The sequence below is a fragment of the Anomaloglossus baeobatrachus genome, unplaced genomic scaffold (genome assembly GCF_048569485.1).
Source record: "Anomaloglossus baeobatrachus isolate aAnoBae1 unplaced genomic scaffold, aAnoBae1.hap1 Scaffold_601, whole genome shotgun sequence".
Lineage (NCBI taxonomy): Eukaryota > Metazoa > Chordata > Amphibia > Anura > Aromobatidae > Anomaloglossus > Anomaloglossus baeobatrachus.
In genome coordinates this window covers 28,990-48,641 of record NW_027444966.1, presented here as the reverse complement: position 1 = coordinate 48,641, position 19,652 = coordinate 28,990, and the positions used below count along the sequence as shown (strand labels likewise).

General features: G+C 47.1%; 11 non-coding genes and 2 pseudogenes across 11 annotated transcripts; all 13 read right to left on the bottom strand.

Annotated features, from left to right (window-relative positions):
* Positions 1 to 331: 331 nt before the first annotated feature.
* LOC142285601 (U2 spliceosomal RNA) lies at positions 332 to 485 on the bottom strand (annotated as a pseudogene).
* Positions 486 to 1,872: 1,387 nt separating this feature from the next.
* Positions 1,873 to 2,063, bottom strand: LOC142285618 (U2 spliceosomal RNA). The gene has a single exon (XR_012746979.1). It is a non-coding gene; the product is annotated as a U2 spliceosomal RNA (small nuclear RNA).
* A 1,387-nt stretch (positions 2,064 to 3,450) lies between these two features.
* Positions 3,451 to 3,641, bottom strand: LOC142285617 (U2 spliceosomal RNA). The gene has a single exon (XR_012746978.1). It is a non-coding gene; the product is annotated as a U2 spliceosomal RNA (small nuclear RNA).
* A 1,387-nt stretch (positions 3,642 to 5,028) lies between these two features.
* LOC142285616 (U2 spliceosomal RNA) lies at positions 5,029 to 5,219 on the bottom strand. The gene has a single exon (XR_012746977.1). It is a non-coding gene; the product is annotated as a U2 spliceosomal RNA (small nuclear RNA).
* Positions 5,220 to 6,606: 1,387 nt separating this feature from the next.
* Positions 6,607 to 6,797, bottom strand: LOC142285614 (U2 spliceosomal RNA). The gene has a single exon (XR_012746976.1). It is a non-coding gene; the product is annotated as a U2 spliceosomal RNA (small nuclear RNA).
* A 1,387-nt stretch (positions 6,798 to 8,184) lies between these two features.
* LOC142285613 (U2 spliceosomal RNA) lies at positions 8,185 to 8,375 on the bottom strand. The gene has a single exon (XR_012746975.1). It is a non-coding gene; the product is annotated as a U2 spliceosomal RNA (small nuclear RNA).
* A 1,387-nt stretch (positions 8,376 to 9,762) lies between these two features.
* On the bottom strand, positions 9,763 to 9,957 carry LOC142285591 (U2 spliceosomal RNA). The gene has a single exon (XR_012746962.1). It is a non-coding gene; the product is annotated as a U2 spliceosomal RNA (small nuclear RNA).
* Positions 9,958 to 10,654: 697 nt separating this feature from the next.
* On the bottom strand, positions 10,655 to 10,796 carry LOC142285605 (U2 spliceosomal RNA; annotated as a pseudogene).
* A 1,387-nt stretch (positions 10,797 to 12,183) lies between these two features.
* On the bottom strand, positions 12,184 to 12,377 carry LOC142285589 (U2 spliceosomal RNA). The gene has a single exon (XR_012746960.1). It is a non-coding gene; the product is annotated as a U2 spliceosomal RNA (small nuclear RNA).
* A 2,189-nt stretch (positions 12,378 to 14,566) lies between these two features.
* Positions 14,567 to 14,757, bottom strand: LOC142285611 (U2 spliceosomal RNA). The gene has a single exon (XR_012746973.1). It is a non-coding gene; the product is annotated as a U2 spliceosomal RNA (small nuclear RNA).
* A 1,387-nt stretch (positions 14,758 to 16,144) lies between these two features.
* LOC142285610 (U2 spliceosomal RNA) lies at positions 16,145 to 16,335 on the bottom strand. Its single transcript, XR_012746972.1, has one exon. It is a non-coding gene; the product is annotated as a U2 spliceosomal RNA (small nuclear RNA).
* Positions 16,336 to 17,722: 1,387 nt separating this feature from the next.
* On the bottom strand, positions 17,723 to 17,913 carry LOC142285609 (U2 spliceosomal RNA). The gene has a single exon (XR_012746971.1). It is a non-coding gene; the product is annotated as a U2 spliceosomal RNA (small nuclear RNA).
* Positions 17,914 to 19,300: 1,387 nt separating this feature from the next.
* On the bottom strand, positions 19,301 to 19,493 carry LOC142285596 (U2 spliceosomal RNA). The gene has a single exon (XR_012746967.1). It is a non-coding gene; the product is annotated as a U2 spliceosomal RNA (small nuclear RNA).
* Positions 19,494 to 19,652: the final 159 nt, after the last annotated feature.

Below are 19,652 nucleotides of genomic sequence, written 5' to 3'. Positions count from 1 at the left end.
TTTCTCAGCCGAAGCTGACCCGGACCTCCAACCGGGTGTTAGTTTCTCAGCCCAAAGCTGACCAGACCTCCGACCGGGATTAAAAAAATTTCCCTTCCTAGCCAGAAGGCCAGGATAGGGTAATATGCTCAAAAAGTATGAAAAGGCAAGGTACGGTGTGCTACAGAGCCCAAGGCTTGCCGGGGTCCCAAGCCAGCAAGCTCAGACTCACTCCAGGGTCGTCAGTCCTGGGGCACGTTGTACCATAGCCCCCCACCCTTACTCAGTCTAATAGCCTCGATCCTGGTAGGGCCATGTTTTCCTCTTGATGAATATACTATCCACCCAGAGTACTAGCAAGCGCAACCTTCCAGTGTGCATTGTATCATTGTACTAAGGTGGCCTGGAGCTTAAACCACCTCTTCGAACAACACTACACTTGATCTTAGCCAAAAGGCCGAGAAGCGATACTACACTTGATCTTAGCCAAAAGGCCGAGAAGCGATAACCAGAATTGGTTTGGGCCTCGAGTGGCACCCTGGCCTATGCCGGACACATCTTAGGGAGAGAGAGCGAGAGGGAGACAAACCCACGCCTACACAAGACATTTTGTCACCCAAGCCAACCCTTGAAAAGGCTGCTTTGCAGAGCCAAAACAAGAAGAATGGTGCGTTTTGCAGCCGCCGCCCACTGCAATGAATCTGAATAACTCCTCCTTTAGGGCGCAAGCAACTCCCCTCCCCCTTGCAGTCTTTCCAATTCACGATACAAAAAGACGGACAGGACAGGTTGCCTGACTTTCCGTCACTGCCACCCTTTGCCATCCTTACCCGTAGAAAGCCCTTTCATCATCCCCAAACCCTAATCTTTTCCCTTTCCTTCCCAGCCCCCAAACCCTGCCCTCTGTACCTTTCTCACCACCCGCTTCCCTTCTCCTGTCATCCCCCTACCACCCGGGAAAAAAAGAGATTGCCCCCTCCTTCCACTAGCCCACCCTCCCACCCAAAGAACAACTTCTTCTGCGCAGCTTGTTTTCTAGGCAGCAGCGCTATTGTGATGTCATCGGGGGGCATTGTGACAAGCCGCCAGTGTTCCGTCTCTTCATGTTGTGCACAGTTCAAACGGAAAATACATCAACAGGCAGACTACAGAAAAGCTTACTATCAAAGGTTAGAGGGGGGCTTTCTCAGAGGGCTTTTTACAGTTTTTCTATTCCCAATTAGCCGTTTAAGTGTACTTATTGAAAGTAGTAATTCTTTCATAGGCCGCCCTTTCTTAGTATTTGACGTTCCTTATATTGCGGTATGAGGCTTCGCAGTAGGTTGCAAACATTCATCACCCATGACTGTCCCCAATTGAGCTCAGAAGCTCAATGTCTATCATGACCTCTCTTTTAGAATGTCCAAGAGCAAGCAAACTATTCCTCCAGGAGAGGGCGCCAACAGACTACTAAAGAGATCATCATTACTCAAAGAAAACCCCAAAAACCAATGCATGATAGGAATAAACAGGTAACTTTCTTTGGAGTGGAAGCGGAGAGATCGCACCAGATGCCAATTCTAGATGTTATCACACCTGTGGTCACTGCAGCAGCAGGTGAATCCACTTTGTCCAAAAGGGATCTATTCCATTCAATTGCAAATGATCTAGATAAGACAGAGAACTGCAGCACGGGGACATAGCCGAGTTGGTCAGGTTGAGTGGTGATGAGTTTGCTATTTGGATGAATAAAGAAAGTCAAAAGTGTGAAAGATAAAAAACAAAAGGAGGAAGTGTGAAAAGTGAATGGGCCAAATTGAGGTGCATATGAAGACGTATGCTTTCTTCCAATTCATTAAATCGGGCTAATATGAATCAGGTGAATTGAGTTCTGCTTTTGGAAACTGGGTTAAGAAGGGGTGCACCGTTCCTGGAGGTACTGCAATACCAGGTCAATGCGTGGAGTGGACAGAGCAAGCTCTTTTTCCATCTCCCTGTTCTAAAAATCCATTTAATATATGGTCCCCAGATAGGGGACGTATCAGATATTAAACTGATAAGAACAGATACTACACTTGATCTTAGCCAAAAGGCCGAGAAGCGATAACCAGAATTGGTTTGGGCCTCGAGTGGCACCCTGGCCTATGCCGGACACATCTTAGGGAGAGAGAGCGAGAGGGAGACAAACCCACGCCTACACAAGACATTTTGTCACCCAAGCCAACCCTTGAAAAGGCTGCTTTGCAGAGCCAAAACAAGAAGAATGGTGCGTTTTGCAGCCGCCGCCCACTGCAATGAATCTGAATAACTCCTCCTTTAGGGCGCAAGCAACTCCCCTCCCCCTTGCAGTCTTTCCAATTCACGATACAAAAAGACGGACAGGACAGGTTGCCTGACTTTCCGTCACTGCCACCCTTTGCCATCCTTACCCGTAGAAAGCCCTTTCATCATCCCCAAACCCTAATCTTTTCCCTTTCCTTCCCAGCCCCCAAACCCTGCCCTCTGTACCTTTCTCACCACCCGCTTCCCTTCTCCTGTCATCCCCCTACCACCCGGGAAAAAAAGAGATTGCCCCCTCCTTCCACTAGCCCACCCTCCCACCCAAAGAACAACTTCTTCTGCGCAGCTTGTTTTCTAGGCAGCAGCGCTATTGTGATGTCATCGGGGGGCATTGTGACAAGCCGCCAGTGTTCCGTCTCTTCATGTTGTGCACAGTTCAAACGGAAAATACATCAACAGGCAGACTACAGAAAAGCTTACTATCAAAGGTTAGAGGGGGGCTTTCTCAGAGGGCTTTTTACAGTTTTTCTATTCCCAATTAGCCGTTTAAGTGTACTTATTGAAAGTAGTAATTCTTTCATAGGCCGCCCTTTCTTAGTATTTGACGTTCCTTATATTGCGGTATGAGGCTTCGCAGTAGGTTGCAAACATTCATCACCCATGACTGTCCCCAATTGAGCTCAGAAGCTCAATGTCTATCATGACCTCTCTTTTAGAATGTCCAAGAGCAAGCAAACTATTCCTCCAGGAGAGGGCGCCAACAGACTACTAAAGAGATCATCATTACTCAAAGAAAACCCCAAAAACCAATGCATGATAGGAATAAACAGGTAACTTTCTTTGGAGTGGAAGCGGAGAGATCGCACCAGATGCCAATTCTAGATGTTATCACACCTGTGGTCACTGCAGCAGCAGGTGAATCCACTTTGTCCAAAAGGGATCTATTCCATTCAATTGCAAATGATCTAGATAAGACAGAGAACTGCAGCACGGGGACATAGCCGAGTTGGTCAGGTTGAGTGGTGATGAGTTTGCTATTTGGATGAATAAAGAAAGTCAAAAGTGTGAAAGATAAAAAACAAAAGGAGGAAGTGTGAAAAGTGAATGGGCCAAATTGAGGTGCATATGAAGACGTATGCTTTCTTCCAATTCATTAAATCGGGCTAATATGAATCAGGTGAATTGAGTTCTGCTTTTGGAAACTGGGTTAAGAAGGGGTGCACCGTTCCTGGAGGTACTGCAATACCAGGTCAATGCGTGGAGTGGACAGAGCAAGCTCTTTTTCCATCTCCCTGTTCTAAAAATCCATTTAATATATGGTCCCCAGATAGGGGACGTATCAGATATTAAACTGATAAGAACAGATACTACACTTGATCTTAGCCAAAAGGCCGAGAAGCGATAACCAGAATTGGTTTGGGCCTCGAGTGGCACCCTGGCCTATGCCGGACACATCTTAGGGAGAGAGAGCGAGAGGGAGACAAACCCACGCCTACACAAGACATTTTGTCACCCAAGCCAACCCTTGAAAAGGCTGCTTTGCAGAGCCAAAACAAGAAGAATGGTGCGTTTTGCAGCCGCCGCCCACTGCAATGAATCTGAATAACTCCTCCTTTAGGGCGCAAGCAACTCCCCTCCCCCTTGCAGTCTTTCCAATTCACGATACAAAAAGACGGACAGGACAGGTTGCCTGACTTTCCGTCACTGCCACCCTTTGCCATCCTTACCCGTAGAAAGCCCTTTCATCATCCCCAAACCCTAATCTTTTCCCTTTCCTTCCCAGCCCCCAAACCCTGCCCTCTGTACCTTTCTCACCACCCGCTTCCCTTCTCCTGTCATCCCCCTACCACCCGGGAAAAAAAGAGATTGCCCCCTCCTTCCACTAGCCCACCCTCCCACCCAAAGAACAACTTCTTCTGCGCAGCTTGTTTTCTAGGCAGCAGCGCTATTGTGATGTCATCGGGGGGCATTGTGACAAGCCGCCAGTGTTCCGTCTCTTCATGTTGTGCACAGTTCAAACGGAAAATACATCAACAGGCAGACTACAGAAAAGCTTACTATCAAAGGTTAGAGGGGGGCTTTCTCAGAGGGCTTTTTACAGTTTTTCTATTCCCAATTAGCCGTTTAAGTGTACTTATTGAAAGTAGTAATTCTTTCATAGGCCGCCCTTTCTTAGTATTTGACGTTCCTTATATTGCGGTATGAGGCTTCGCAGTAGGTTGCAAACATTCATCACCCATGACTGTCCCCAATTGAGCTCAGAAGCTCAATGTCTATCATGACCTCTCTTTTAGAATGTCCAAGAGCAAGCAAACTATTCCTCCAGGAGAGGGCGCCAACAGACTACTAAAGAGATCATCATTACTCAAAGAAAACCCCAAAAACCAATGCATGATAGGAATAAACAGGTAACTTTCTTTGGAGTGGAAGCGGAGAGATCGCACCAGATGCCAATTCTAGATGTTATCACACCTGTGGTCACTGCAGCAGCAGGTGAATCCACTTTGTCCAAAAGGGATCTATTCCATTCAATTGCAAATGATCTAGATAAGACAGAGAACTGCAGCACGGGGACATAGCCGAGTTGGTCAGGTTGAGTGGTGATGAGTTTGCTATTTGGATGAATAAAGAAAGTCAAAAGTGTGAAAGATAAAAAACAAAAGGAGGAAGTGTGAAAAGTGAATGGGCCAAATTGAGGTGCATATGAAGACGTATGCTTTCTTCCAATTCATTAAATCGGGCTAATATGAATCAGGTGAATTGAGTTCTGCTTTTGGAAACTGGGTTAAGAAGGGGTGCACCGTTCCTGGAGGTACTGCAATACCAGGTCAATGCGTGGAGTGGACAGAGCAAGCTCTTTTTCCATCTCCCTGTTCTAAAAATCCATTTAATATATGGTCCCCAGATAGGGGACGTATCAGATATTAAACTGATAAGAACAGATACTACACTTGATCTTAGCCAAAAGGCCGAGAAGCGATAACCAGAATTGGTTTGGGCCTCGAGTGGCACCCTGGCCTATGCCGGACACATCTTAGGGAGAGAGAGCGAGAGGGAGACAAACCCACGCCTACACAAGACATTTTGTCACCCAAGCCAACCCTTGAAAAGGCTGCTTTGCAGAGCCAAAACAAGAAGAATGGTGCGTTTTGCAGCCGCCGCCCACTGCAATGAATCTGAATAACTCCTCCTTTAGGGCGCAAGCAACTCCCCTCCCCCTTGCAGTCTTTCCAATTCACGATACAAAAAGACGGACAGGACAGGTTGCCTGACTTTCCGTCACTGCCACCCTTTGCCATCCTTACCCGTAGAAAGCCCTTTCATCATCCCCAAACCCTAATCTTTTCCCTTTCCTTCCCAGCCCCCAAACCCTGCCCTCTGTACCTTTCTCACCACCCGCTTCCCTTCTCCTGTCATCCCCCTACCACCCGGGAAAAAAAGAGATTGCCCCCTCCTTCCACTAGCCCACCCTCCCACCCAAAGAACAACTTCTTCTGCGCAGCTTGTTTTCTAGGCAGCAGCGCTATTGTGATGTCATCGGGGGGCATTGTGACAAGCCGCCAGTGTTCCGTCTCTTCATGTTGTGCACAGTTCAAACGGAAAATACATCAACAGGCAGACTACAGAAAAGCTTACTATCAAAGGTTAGAGGGGGGCTTTCTCAGAGGGCTTTTTACAGTTTTTCTATTCCCAATTAGCCGTTTAAGTGTACTTATTGAAAGTAGTAATTCTTTCATAGGCCGCCCTTTCTTAGTATTTGACGTTCCTTATATTGCGGTATGAGGCTTCGCAGTAGGTTGCAAACATTCATCACCCATGACTGTCCCCAATTGAGCTCAGAAGCTCAATGTCTATCATGACCTCTCTTTTAGAATGTCCAAGAGCAAGCAAACTATTCCTCCAGGAGAGGGCGCCAACAGACTACTAAAGAGATCATCATTACTCAAAGAAAACCCCAAAAACCAATGCATGATAGGAATAAACAGGTAACTTTCTTTGGAGTGGAAGCGGAGAGATCGCACCAGATGCCAATTCTAGATGTTATCACACCTGTGGTCACTGCAGCAGCAGGTGAATCCACTTTGTCCAAAAGGGATCTATTCCATTCAATTGCAAATGATCTAGATAAGACAGAGAACTGCAGCACGGGGACATAGCCGAGTTGGTCAGGTTGAGTGGTGATGAGTTTGCTATTTGGATGAATAAAGAAAGTCAAAAGTGTGAAAGATAAAAAACAAAAGGAGGAAGTGTGAAAAGTGAATGGGCCAAATTGAGGTGCATATGAAGACGTATGCTTTCTTCCAATTCATTAAATCGGGCTAATATGAATCAGGTGAATTGAGTTCTGCTTTTGGAAACTGGGTTAAGAAGGGGTGCACCGTTCCTGGAGGTACTGCAATACCAGGTCAATGCGTGGAGTGGACAGAGCAAGCTCTTTTTCCATCTCCCTGTTCTAAAAATCCATTTAATATATGGTCCCCAGATAGGGGACGTATCAGATATTAAACTGATAAGAACAGATACTACACTTGATCTTAGCCAAAAGGCCGAGAAGCGATAACCAGAATTGGTTTGGGCCTCGAGTGGCACCCTGGCCTATGCCGGACACATCTTAGGGAGAGAGAGCGAGAGGGAGACAAACCCACGCCTACACAAGACATTTTGTCACCCAAGCCAACCCTTGAAAAGGCTGCTTTGCAGAGCCAAAACAAGAAGAATGGTGCGTTTTGCAGCCGCCGCCCACTGCAATGAATCTGAATAACTCCTCCTTTAGGGCGCAAGCAACTCCCCTCCCCCTTGCAGTCTTTCCAATTCACGATACAAAAAGACGGACAGGACAGGTTGCCTGACTTTCCGTCACTGCCACCCTTTGCCATCCTTACCCGTAGAAAGCCCTTTCATCATCCCCAAACCCTAATCTTTTCCCTTTCCTTCCCAGCCCCCAAACCCTGCCCTCTGTACCTTTCTCACCACCCGCTTCCCTTCTCCTGTCATCCCCCTACCACCCGGGAAAAAAAGAGATTGCCCCCTCCTTCCACTAGCCCACCCTCCCACCCAAAGAACAACTTCTTCTGCGCAGCTTGTTTTCTAGGCAGCAGCGCTATTGTGATGTCATCGGGGGGCATTGTGACAAGCCGCCAGTGTTCCGTCTCTTCATGTTGTGCACAGTTCAAACGGAAAATACATCAACAGGCAGACTACAGAAAAGCTTACTATCAAAGGTTAGAGGGGGGCTTTCTCAGAGGGCTTTTTACAGTTTTTCTATTCCCAATTAGCCGTTTAAGTGTACTTATTGAAAGTAGTAATTCTTTCATAGGCCGCCCTTTCTTAGTATTTGACGTTCCTTATATTGCGGTATGAGGCTTCGCAGTAGGTTGCAAACATTCATCACCCATGACTGTCCCCAATTGAGCTCAGAAGCTCAATGTCTATCATGACCTCTCTTTTAGAATGTCCAAGAGCAAGCAAACTATTCCTCCAGGAGAGGGCGCCAACAGACTACTAAAGAGATCATCATTACTCAAAGAAAACCCCAAAAACCAATGCATGATAGGAATAAACAGGTAACTTTCTTTGGAGTGGAAGCGGAGAGATCGCACCAGATGCCAATTCTAGATGTTATCACACCTGTGGTCACTGCAGCAGCAGGTGAATCCACTTTGTCCAAAAGGGATCTATTCCATTCAATTGCAAATGATCTAGATAAGACAGAGAACTGCAGCACGGGGACATAGCCGAGTTGGTCAGGTTGAGTGGTGATGAGTTTGCTATTTGGATGAATAAAGAAAGTCAAAAGTGTGAAAGATAAAAAACAAAAGGAGGAAGTGTGAAAAGTGAATGGGCCAAATTGAGGTGCATATGAAGACGTATGCTTTCTTCCAATTCATTAAATCGGGCTAATATGAATCAGGTGAATTGAGTTCTGCTTTTGGAAACTGGGTTAAGAAGGGGTGCACCGTTCCTGGAGGTACTGCAATACCAGGTCAATGCGTGGAGTGGACAGAGCAAGCTCTTTTTCCATCTCCCTGTTCTAAAAATCCATTTAATATATGGTCCCCAGATAGGGGACGTATCAGATATTAAACTGATAAGAACAGATACTACACTTGATCTTAGCCAAAAGGCCGAGAAGCGATAACCAGAATTGGTTTGGGCCTCGAGTGGCACCCTGGCCTATGCCGGACACATCTTAGGGAGAGAGAGCGAGAGGGAGACAAACCCACGCCTACACAAGACATTTTGTCACCCAAGCCAACCCTTGAAAAGGCTGCTTTGCAGAGCCAAAACAAGAAGAATGGTGCGTTTTGCAGCCGCCGCCCACTGCAATGAATCTGAATAACTCCTCCTTTAGGGCGCAAGCAACTCCCCTCCCCCTTGCAGTCTTTCCAATTCACGATACAAAAAGACGGACAGGACAGGTTGCCTGACTTTCCGTCACTGCCACCCTTTGCCATCCTTACCCGTAGAAAGCCCTTTCATCATCCCCAAACCCTAATCTTTTCCCTTTCCTTCCCAGCCCCCAAACCCTGCCCTCTGTACCTTTCTCACCACCCGCTTCCCTTCTCCTGTCATCCCCCTACCACCCGGGAAAAAAAGAGATTGCCCCCTCCTTCCACTAGCCCACCCTCCCACCCAAAGAACAACTTCTTCTGCGCAGCTTGTTTTCTAGGCAGCAGCGCTATTGTGATGTCATCGGGGGGCATTGTGACAAGCCGCCAGTGTTCCGTCTCTTCATGTTGTGCACAGTTCAAACGGAAAATACATCAACAGGCAGACTACAGAAAAGCTTACTATCAAAGGTTAGAGGGGGGCTTTCTCAGAGGGCTTTTTACAGTTTTTCTATTCCCAATTAGCCGTTTAAGTGTACTTATTGAAAGTAGTAATTCTTTCATAGGCCGCCCTTTCTTAGTATTTGACGTTCCTTATATTGCGGTATGAGGCTTCGCAGTAGGTTGCAAACATTCATCACCCATGACTGTCCCCAATTGAGCTCAGAAGCTCAATGTCTATCATGACCTCTCTTTTAGAATGTCCAAGAGCAAGCAAACTATTCCTCCAGGAGAGGGCGCCAACAGACTACTAAAGAGATCATCATTACTCAAAGAAAACCCCAAAAACCAATGCATGATAGGAATAAACAGGTAACTTTCTTTGGAGTGGAAGCGGAGAGATCGCACCAGATGCCAATTCTAGATGTTATCACACCTGTGGTCACTGCAGCAGCAGGTGAATCCACTTTGTCCAAAAGGGATCTATTCCATTCAATTGCAAATGATCTAGATAAGACAGAGAACTGCAGCACGGGGACATAGCCGAGTTGGTCAGGTTGAGTGGTGATGAGTTTGCTATTTGGATGAATAAAGAAAGTCAAAAGTGTGAAAGATAAAAAACAAAAGGAGGAAGTGTGAAAAGTGAATGGGCCAAATTGAGGTGCATATGAAGACGTATGCTTTCTTCCAATTCATTAAATCGGGCTAATATGAATCAGGTGAATTGAGTTCTGCTTTTGGAAACTGGGTTAAGAAGGGGTGCACCGTTCCTGGAGGTACTGCAATACCAGGTCAATGCGTGGAGTGGACAGAGCAAGCTCTTTTTCCATCTCCCTGTTCTAAAAATCCATTTAATATATGGTCCCCAGATAGGGGACGTATCAGATATTAAACTGATAAGAACAGATTTTGATTTAATGAAGCTTTCCAAAGCACCGCAAAAATGCATGACCGAAGTCACACCAAAAACAGTGCAAAGGCTAGGATTCGTGTGGACCCCTCCGTGAGAAGAGGATCCCCAAAAATCAACCCCGTCCCTCCGAGCCAGAAGGCCACAGCGAGGGTCAGGGATCTTCGGTGCTCCCCCAAGCCGAAGCCTGGTTGAGCCTTGTTGTTGCTCCCAGCGTCCTCCGAGGCATCTTACCCAGGTGGAGTAAGGAGCTACTAGTCGTTGGTTTCGCAGCCGAGACTGCCCGGACCGTCAACCGGTGTTGGTTTCTCAGCCCAAGGCTGACCGGACCTCCAACCGGGTGTTGGTTTCTCAGCCCAAGGCTGACCGGACCTCCAACCGGGTGTTGGTTTCTCAGCCCAAGGCTAACCGGACCTCCAACCGGGTGTTGGTTTCTCAGCCAAAGCTGACCCGGACCTCCAACCGGGTGTTGGTTTCTCAGCCCAAAGCTGACCGGACCTCCGACCGGGATTATAAAAATTTCCCTTCTTAGCCAGAAGGCCGGGATAGGGCAATATGCTTGGAAAGTATGAATAGGCAAGGCGCGGCGTGCGACAGAGTCTGAGGCTTACCAGGGTCCCAACCTAGCAAGTTCAGACTCCCTCCAGGGTGTCCATTCCTGGGGCACATTGCACCATAACCCCCACACTTACTCAGTCTAATAGCCTCGATCCTGGTAGGAGCATGGTTTCCTCTAGATGGATATACTATCCTCCCAAAGTACTAACAAGCGCAACCTTCCAGTGTGCATTGCATCATTGTACTAAGGTGGCCGGAGCCTTAAACCACCTTTTCGAACGATACTACACTTGATCTTAGCCAAAAGGCCGAGAAGCGATAACCAGAATTGGTTTGGGCCTCGAGTGGCACCCTGGCCTATGCCGGACACATCTTAGGGAGAGAGAGCGAGAGGGAGACAAACCCACGCCTACACAAGACATTTTGTCACCCAAGCCAACCCTTGAAAAGGCTGCTTTGCAGAGCCAAAACAAGAAGAATGGTGCGTTTTGCAGCCGCCGCCCACTGCAATGAATCTGAATAACTCCTCCTTTAGGGCGCAAGCAACTCCCCTCCCCCTTGCAGTCTTTCCAATTCACGATACAAAAAGACGGACAGGACAGGTTGCCTGACTTTCCGTCACTGCCACCCTTTGCCATCCTTACCCGTAGAAAGCCCTTTCATCATCCCCAAACCCTAATCTTTTCCCTTTCCTTCCCAGCCCCCAAACCCTGCCCTCTGTACCTTTCTCACCACCCGCTTCCCTTCTCCTGTCATCCCCCTACCACCCGGGAAAAAAAGAGATTGCCCCCTCCTTCCACTAGCCCACCCTCCCACCCAAAGAACAACTTCTTCTGCGCAGCTTGTTTTCTAGGCAGCAGCGCTATTGTGATGTCATCGGGGGGCATTGTGACAAGCCGCCAGTGTTCCGTCTCTTCATGTTGTGCACAGTTCAAACGGAAAATACATCAACAGGCAGACTACAGAAAAGCTTACTATCAAAGGTTAGAGGGGGGCTTTCTCAGAGGGCTTTTTACAGTTTTTCTATTCCCAATTAGCCGTTTAAGTGTACTTATTGAAAGTAGTAATTCTTTCATAGGCCGCCCTTTCTTAGTATTTGACGTTCCTTATATTGCGGTATGAGGCTTCGCAGTAGGTTGCAAACATTCATCACCCATGACTGTCCCCAATTGAGCTCAGAAGCTCAATGTCTATCATGACCTCTCTTTTAGAATGTCCAAGAGCAAGCAAACTATTCCTCCAGGAGAGGGCGCCAACAGACTACTAAAGAGATCATCATTACTCAAAGAAAACCCCAAAAACCAATGCATGATAGGAATAAACAGGTAACTTTCTTTGGAGTGGAAGCGGAGAGATCGCACCAGATGCCAATTCTAGATGTTATCACACCTGTGGTCACTGCAGCAGCAGGTGAATCCACTTTGTCCAAAAGGGATCTATTCCATTCAATTGCAAATGATCTAGATAAGACAGAGAACTGCAGCACGGGGACATAGCCGAGTTGGTCAGGTTGAGTGGTGATGAGTTTGCTATTTGGATGAATAAAGAAAGTCAAAAGTGTGAAAGATAAAAAACAAAAGGAGGAAGTGTGAAAAGTGAATGGGCCAAATTGAGGTGCATATGAAGACGTATGCTTTCTTCCAATTCATTAAATCGGGCTAATATGAATCAGGTGAATTGAGTTCTGCTTTTGGAAACTGGGTTAAGAAGGGGTGCACCGTTCCTGGAGGTACTGCAATACCAGGTCAATGCGTGGAGTGGACAGAGCAAGCTCTTTTTCCATCTCCCTGTTCTAAAAATCCATTTAATATATGGTCCCCAGATAGGGGACGTATCAGATATTAAACTGATAAGAACAGATTTTTTGATTTAATGAAGCTTTCCAAAGCACCACAAAAAATGCATGACCGAAGTCACACCAAAAACAGTGCAAAGGCTAGGATTCGTGTGGACCCCACCGTGAGGAGAGGGTCCCCAAAAATCAACCCCGTCCCTCCGAGCCAGAAGGCCACAGCAAGGGTCAGGGATCTTCGGTGCTCCCCCAAACCGAAGCCTGGTTGAGCCTTGTCGTTGCTCCCAGCGTCCACCCAGGCATCTTACCCAAGTGGAGTAGAGAGCTACTAGTTGTTGGTTTCGCAGCCGAAACTGCCCGGACCGTCAACCGGTGTTGGTTTCTCAGCCCAAGGCTAACCGGACCTCCAACCGGGTGTTGGTTTCTCAGCCGAAGCTGACCCAGACCTCCAACCGGGTGTTGGTTTCTCAGCCGAAGCTGACCCGGACCTCCAACCGGGTGTTAGTTTCTCAGCCCAAAGCTGACCAGACCTCCAACCGGGATTATAAAAATTTCCCTTCCTAGCCAGAAGGCCGGGATAGGGTAATATGCTCAAAAAGTATGAAAAGGCAAGGTACGGTGTGCTACAGAGCCCAAGGCTTGCCGGGGTCCCAAGCCAGCAAGCTCAGACTCACTCCAGGGTCGTCAGTCCTGGGGCACGTTGTACCATAGCCCCCCATCCTTACTCAGTCTAATAGCCTCGATCCTGGTAGGGCCATGTTTTCCACTAGATGAATATACTATCCACCCAGAGTACTAGCAAGCGCAACCTTCCAGTGTGCATTGTATCATTGTACTAAGGTGGCCTGGAGCTTAAACCACCTTTTCGAACAACACTACACTTGATCTTAGCCAAAAGGCCGAGAAGCGATAACCAGAATTGGTTTGGGCCTCGAGTGGCACCCTGGCCTATGCCGGACACATCTTAGGGAGAGAGAGCGAGAGGGAGACAAACCCACGCCTACACAAGACATTTTGTCACCCAAGCCAACCCTTGAAAAGGCTGCTTTGCAGAGCCAAAACAAGAAGAATGGTGCGTTTTGCAGCCGCCGCCCACTGCAATGAATCTGAATAACTCCTCCTTTAGGGCGCAAGCAACTCCCCTCCCCCTTGCAGTCTTTCCAATTCACGATACAAAAAGACGGACAGGACAGGTTGCCTGACTTTCCGTCACTGCCACCCTTTGCCATCCTTACCCGTAGAAAGCCCTTTCATCATCCCCAAACCCTAATCTTTTCCCTTTCCTTCCCAGCCCCCAAACCCTGCCCTCTGTACCTTTCTCACCACCCGCTTCCCTTCTCCTGTCATCCCCCTACCACCCGGGAAAAAAAGAGATTGCCCCCTCCTTCCACTAGCCCACCCTCCCACCCAAAGAACAACTTCTTCTGCGCAGCTTGTTTTCTAGGCAGCAGCGCTATTGTGATGTCATCGGGGGGCATTGTGACAAGCCGCCAGTGTTCCGTCTCTTCATGTTGTGCACAGTTCAAACGGAAAATACATCAACAGGCAGACTACAGAAAAGCTTACTATCAAAGGTTAGAGGGGGGCTTTCTCAGAGGGCTTTTTACAGTTTTTCTATTCCCAATTAGCCGTTTAAGTGTACTTATTGAAAGTAGTAATTCTTTCATAGGCCGCCCTTTCTTAGTATTTGACGTTCCTTATATTGCGGTATGAGGCTTCGCAGTAGGTTGCAAACATTCATCACCCATGACTGTCCCCAATTGAGCTCAGAAGCTCAATGTCTATCATGACCTCTCTTTTAGAATGTCCAAGAGCAAGCAAACTATTCCTCCAGGAGAGGGCGCCAACAGACTACTAAAGAGATCATCATTACTCAAAGAAAACCCCAAAAACCAATGCATGATAGGAATAAACAGGTAACTTTCTTTGGAGTGGAAGCGGAGAGATCGCACCAGATGCCAATTCTAGATGTTATCACACCTGTGGTCACTGCAGCAGCAGGTGAATCCACTTTGTCCAAAAGGGATCTATTCCATTCAATTGCAAATGATCTAGATAAGACAGAGAACTGCAGCACGGGGACATAGCCGAGTTGGTCAGGTTGAGTGGTGATGAGTTTGCTATTTGGATGAATAAAGAAAGTCAAAAGTGTGAAAGATAAAAAACAAAAGGAGGAAGTGTGAAAAGTGAATGGGCCAAATTGAGGTGCATATGAAGACGTATGCTTTCTTCCAATTCATTAAATCGGGCTAATATGAATCAGGTGAATTGAGTTCTGCTTTTGGAAACTGGGTTAAGAAGGGGTGCACCGTTCCTGGAGGTACTGCAATACCAGGTCAATGCGTGGAGTGGACAGAGCAAGCTCTTTTTCCATCTCCCTGTTCTAAAAATCCATTTAATATATGGTCCCCAGATAGGGGACGTATCAGATATTAAACTGATAAGAACAGATACTACACTTGATCTTAGCCAAAAGGCCGAGAAGCGATAACCAGAATTGGTTTGGGCCTCGAGTGGCACCCTGGCCTATGCCGGACACATCTTAGGGAGAGAGAGCGAGAGGGAGACAAACCCACGCCTACACAAGACATTTTGTCACCCAAGCCAACCCTTGAAAAGGCTGCTTTGCAGAGCCAAAACAAGAAGAATGGTGCGTTTTGCAGCCGCCGCCCACTGCAATGAATCTGAATAACTCCTCCTTTAGGGCGCAAGCAACTCCCCTCCCCCTTGCAGTCTTTCCAATTCACGATACAAAAAGACGGACAGGACAGGTTGCCTGACTTTCCGTCACTGCCACCCTTTGCCATCCTTACCCGTAGAAAGCCCTTTCATCATCCCCAAACCCTAATCTTTTCCCTTTCCTTCCCAGCCCCCAAACCCTGCCCTCTGTACCTTTCTCACCACCCGCTTCCCTTCTCCTGTCATCCCCCTACCACCCGGGAAAAAAAGAGATTGCCCCCTCCTTCCACTAGCCCACCCTCCCACCCAAAGAACAACTTCTTCTGCGCAGCTTGTTTTCTAGGCAGCAGCGCTATTGTGATGTCATCGGGGGGCATTGTGACAAGCCGCCAGTGTTCCGTCTCTTCATGTTGTGCACAGTTCAAACGGAAAATACATCAACAGGCAGACTACAGAAAAGCTTACTATCAAAGGTTAGAGGGGGGCTTTCTCAGAGGGCTTTTTACAGTTTTTCTATTCCCAATTAGCCGTTTAAGTGTACTTATTGAAAGTAGTAATTCTTTCATAGGCCGCCCTTTCTTAGTATTTGACGTTCCTTATATTGCGGTATGAGGCTTCGCAGTAGGTTGCAAACATTCATCACCCATGACTGTCCCCAATTGAGCTCAGAAGCTCAATGTCTATCATGACCTCTCTTTTAGAATGTCCAAGAGCAAGCAAACTATTCCTCCAGGAGAGGGCGCCAACAGACTACTAAAGAGATCATCATTACTCAAAGAAAACCCCAAAAACCAATGCATGATAGGAATAAACAGGTAACTTTCTTTGGAGTGGAAGCGGAGAGATCGCACCAGATGCCAATTCTAGATGTTATCACACCTGTGGTCACTGCAGCAGCAGGTGAATCCACTTTGTCCAAAAGGGATCTATTCCATTCAATTGCAAATGATCTAGATAAGACAGAGAACTGCAGCACGGGGACATAGCCGAGTTGGTCAGGTTGAGTGGTGATGAGTTTGCTATTTGGATGAATAAAGAAAGTCAAAAGTGTGAAAGATAAAAAACAAAAGGAGGAAGTGTGAAAAGTGAATGGGCCAAATTGAGGTGCATATGAAGACGTATGCTTTCTTCCAATTCATTAAATCGGGCTAATATGAATCAGGTGAATTGAGTTCTGCTTTTGGAAACTGGGTTAAGAAGGGGTGCACCGTTCCTGGAGGTACTGCAATACCAGGTCAATGCGTGGAGTGGACAGAGCAAGCTCTTTTTCCATCTCCCTGTTCTAAAAATCCATTTAATATATGGTCCCCAGATAGGGGACGTATCAGATATTAAACTGATAAGAACAGATACTACACTTGATCTTAGCCAAAAGGCCGAGAAGCGATAACCAGAATTGGTTTGGGCCTCGAGTGGCACCCTGGCCTATGCCGGACACATCTTAGGGAGAGAGAGCGAGAGGGAGACAAACCCACGCCTACACAAGACATTTTGTCACCCAAGCCAACCCTTGAAAAGGCTGCTTTGCAGAGCCAAAACAAGAAGAATGGTGCGTTTTGCAGCCGCCGCCCACTGCAATGAATCTGAATAACTCCTCCTTTAGGGCGCAAGCAACTCCCCTCCCCCTTGCAGTCTTTCCAATTCACGATACAAAAAGACGGACAGGACAGGTTGCCTGACTTTCCGTCACTGCCACCCTTTGCCATCCTTACCCGTAGAAAGCCCTTTCATCATCCCCAAACCCTAATCTTTTCCCTTTCCTTCCCAGCCCCCAAACCCTGCCCTCTGTACCTTTCTCACCACCCGCTTCCCTTCTCCTGTCATCCCCCTACCACCCGGGAAAAAAAGAGATTGCCCCCTCCTTCCACTAGCCCACCCTCCCACCCAAAGAACAACTTCTTCTGCGCAGCTTGTTTTCTAGGCAGCAGCGCTATTGTGATGTCATCGGGGGGCATTGTGACAAGCCGCCAGTGTTCCGTCTCTTCATGTTGTGCACAGTTCAAACGGAAAATACATCAACAGGCAGACTACAGAAAAGCTTACTATCAAAGGTTAGAGGGGGGCTTTCTCAGAGGGCTTTTTACAGTTTTTCTATTCCCAATTAGCCGTTTAAGTGTACTTATTGAAAGTAGTAATTCTTTCATAGGCCGCCCTTTCTTAGTATTTGACGTTCCTTATATTGCGGTATGAGGCTTCGCAGTAGGTTGCAAACATTCATCACCCATGACTGTCCCCAATTGAGCTCAGAAGCTCAATGTCTATCATGACCTCTCTTTTAGAATGTCCAAGAGCAAGCAAACTATTCCTCCAGGAGAGGGCGCCAACAGACTACTAAAGAGATCATCATTACTCAAAGAAAACCCCAAAAACCAATGCATGATAGGAATAAACAGGTAACTTTCTTTGGAGTGGAAGCGGAGAGATCGCACCAGATGCCAATTCTAGATGTTATCACACCTGTGGTCACTGCAGCAGCAGGTGAATCCACTTTGTCCAAAAGGGATCTATTCCATTCAATTGCAAATGATCTAGATAAGACAGAGAACTGCAGCACGGGGACATAGCCGAGTTGGTCAGGTTGAGTGGTGATGAGTTTGCTATTTGGATGAATAAAGAAAGTCAAAAGTGTGAAAGATAAAAAACAAAAGGAGGAAGTGTGAAAAGTGAATGGGCCAAATTGAGGTGCATATGAAGACGTATGCTTTCTTCCAATTCATTAAATCGGGCTAATATGAATCAGGTGAATTGAGTTCTGCTTTTGGAAACTGGGTTAAGAAGGGGTGCACCGTTCCTGGAGGTACTGCAATACCAGGTCAATGCGTGGAGTGGACAGAGCAAGCTCTTTTTCCATCTCCCTGTTCTAAAAATCCATTTAATATATGGTCCCCAGATAGGGGACGTATCAGATATTAAACTGATAAGAACAGATACTACACTTGATCTTAGCCAAAAGGCCGAGAAGCGATAACCAGAATTGGTTTGGGCCTCGAGTGGCACCCTGGCCTATGCCGGACACATCTTAGGGAGAGAGAGCGAGAGGGAGACAAACCCACGCCTACACAAGACATTTTGTCACCCAAGCCAACCCTTGAAAAGGCTGCTTTGCAGAGCCAAAACAAGAAGAATGGTGCGTTTTGCAGCCGCCGCCCACTGCAATGAATCTGAATAACTCCTCCTTTAGGGCGCAAGCAACTCCCCTCCCCCTTGCAGTCTTTCCAATTCACGATACAAAAAGACGGACAGGACAGGTTGCCTGACTTTCCGTCACTGCCACCCTTTGCCATCCTTACCCGTAGAAAGCCCTTTCATCATCCCCAAACCCTAATCTTTTCCCTTTCCTTCCCAGCCCCCAAACCCTGCCCTCTGTACCTTTCTCACCACCCGCTTCCCTTCTCCTGTCATCCCCCTACCACCCGGGAAAAAAAGAGATTGCCCCCTCCTTCCACTAGCCCACCCTCCCACCCAAAGAACAACTTCTTCTGCGCAGCTTGTTTTCTAGGCAGCAGCGCTATTGTGATGTCATCGGGGGGCATTGTGACAAGCCGCCAGTGTTCCGTCTCTTCATGTTGTGCACAGTTCAAACGGAAAATACATCAACAGGCAGACTACAGAAAAGCTTACTATCAAAGGTTAGAGGGGGGCTTTCTCAGAGGGCTTTTTACAGTTTTTCTATTCCCAATTAGCCGTTTAAGTGTACTTATTGAAAGTAGTAATTCTTTCATAGGCCGCCCTTTCTTAGTATTTGACGTTCCTTATATTGCGGTATGAGGCTTCGCAGTAGGTTGCAAACATTCATCACCCATGACTGTCCCCAATTGAGCTCAGAAGCTCAATGTCTATCATGACCTCTCTTTTAGAATGTCCAAGAGCAAGCAAACTATTCCTCCAGGAGAGGGCGCCAACAGACTACTAAAGAGATCATCATTACTCAAAGAAAACCCCAAAAACCAATGCATGATAGGAATAAACAGGTAACTTTCTTTGGAGTGGAAGCGGAGAGATCGCACCAGATGCCAATTCTAGATGTTATCACACCTGTGGTCACTGCAGCAGCAGGTGAATCCACTTTGTCCAAAAGGGATCTATTCCATTCAATTGCAAATGATCTAGATAAGACAGAGAACTGCAGCACGGGGACATAGCCGAGTTGGTCAGGTTGAGTGGTGATGAGTTTGCTATTTGGATGAATAAAGAAAGTCAAAAGTGTGAAAGATAAAAAACAAAAGGAGGAAGTGTGAAAAGTGAATGGGCCAAATTGAGGTGCATATGAAGACGTATGCTTTCTTCCAATTCATTAAATCGGGCTAATATGAATCAGGTGAATTGAGTTCTGCTTTTGGAAACTGGGTTAAGAAGGGGTGCACCGTTCCTGGAGGTACTGCAATACCAGGTCAATGCGTGGAGTGGACAGAGCAAGCTCTTTTTCCATCTCCCTGTTCTAAAAATCCATTTAATATATGGTCCTCAGATAGGGGACGTATCAGATATTAAACTGATAAGAACAGATTTTTGATTTAATGAAGCTTTCCAAAGCACCGCAAAAAATGCATGACCGAAGTCACACCAAAAACAGTGCAAAGGCTAGGATTCGTGTGGACCCCTCCGTGAGGAGAGGGTCCCCAAAAATCAACCCCGTCCCTCCGAGCCAGAAGGCCACAGCAAGGGTCAGGGATCTTCGGTGCTCCCCCAAGCCGAAGCCTGGTTG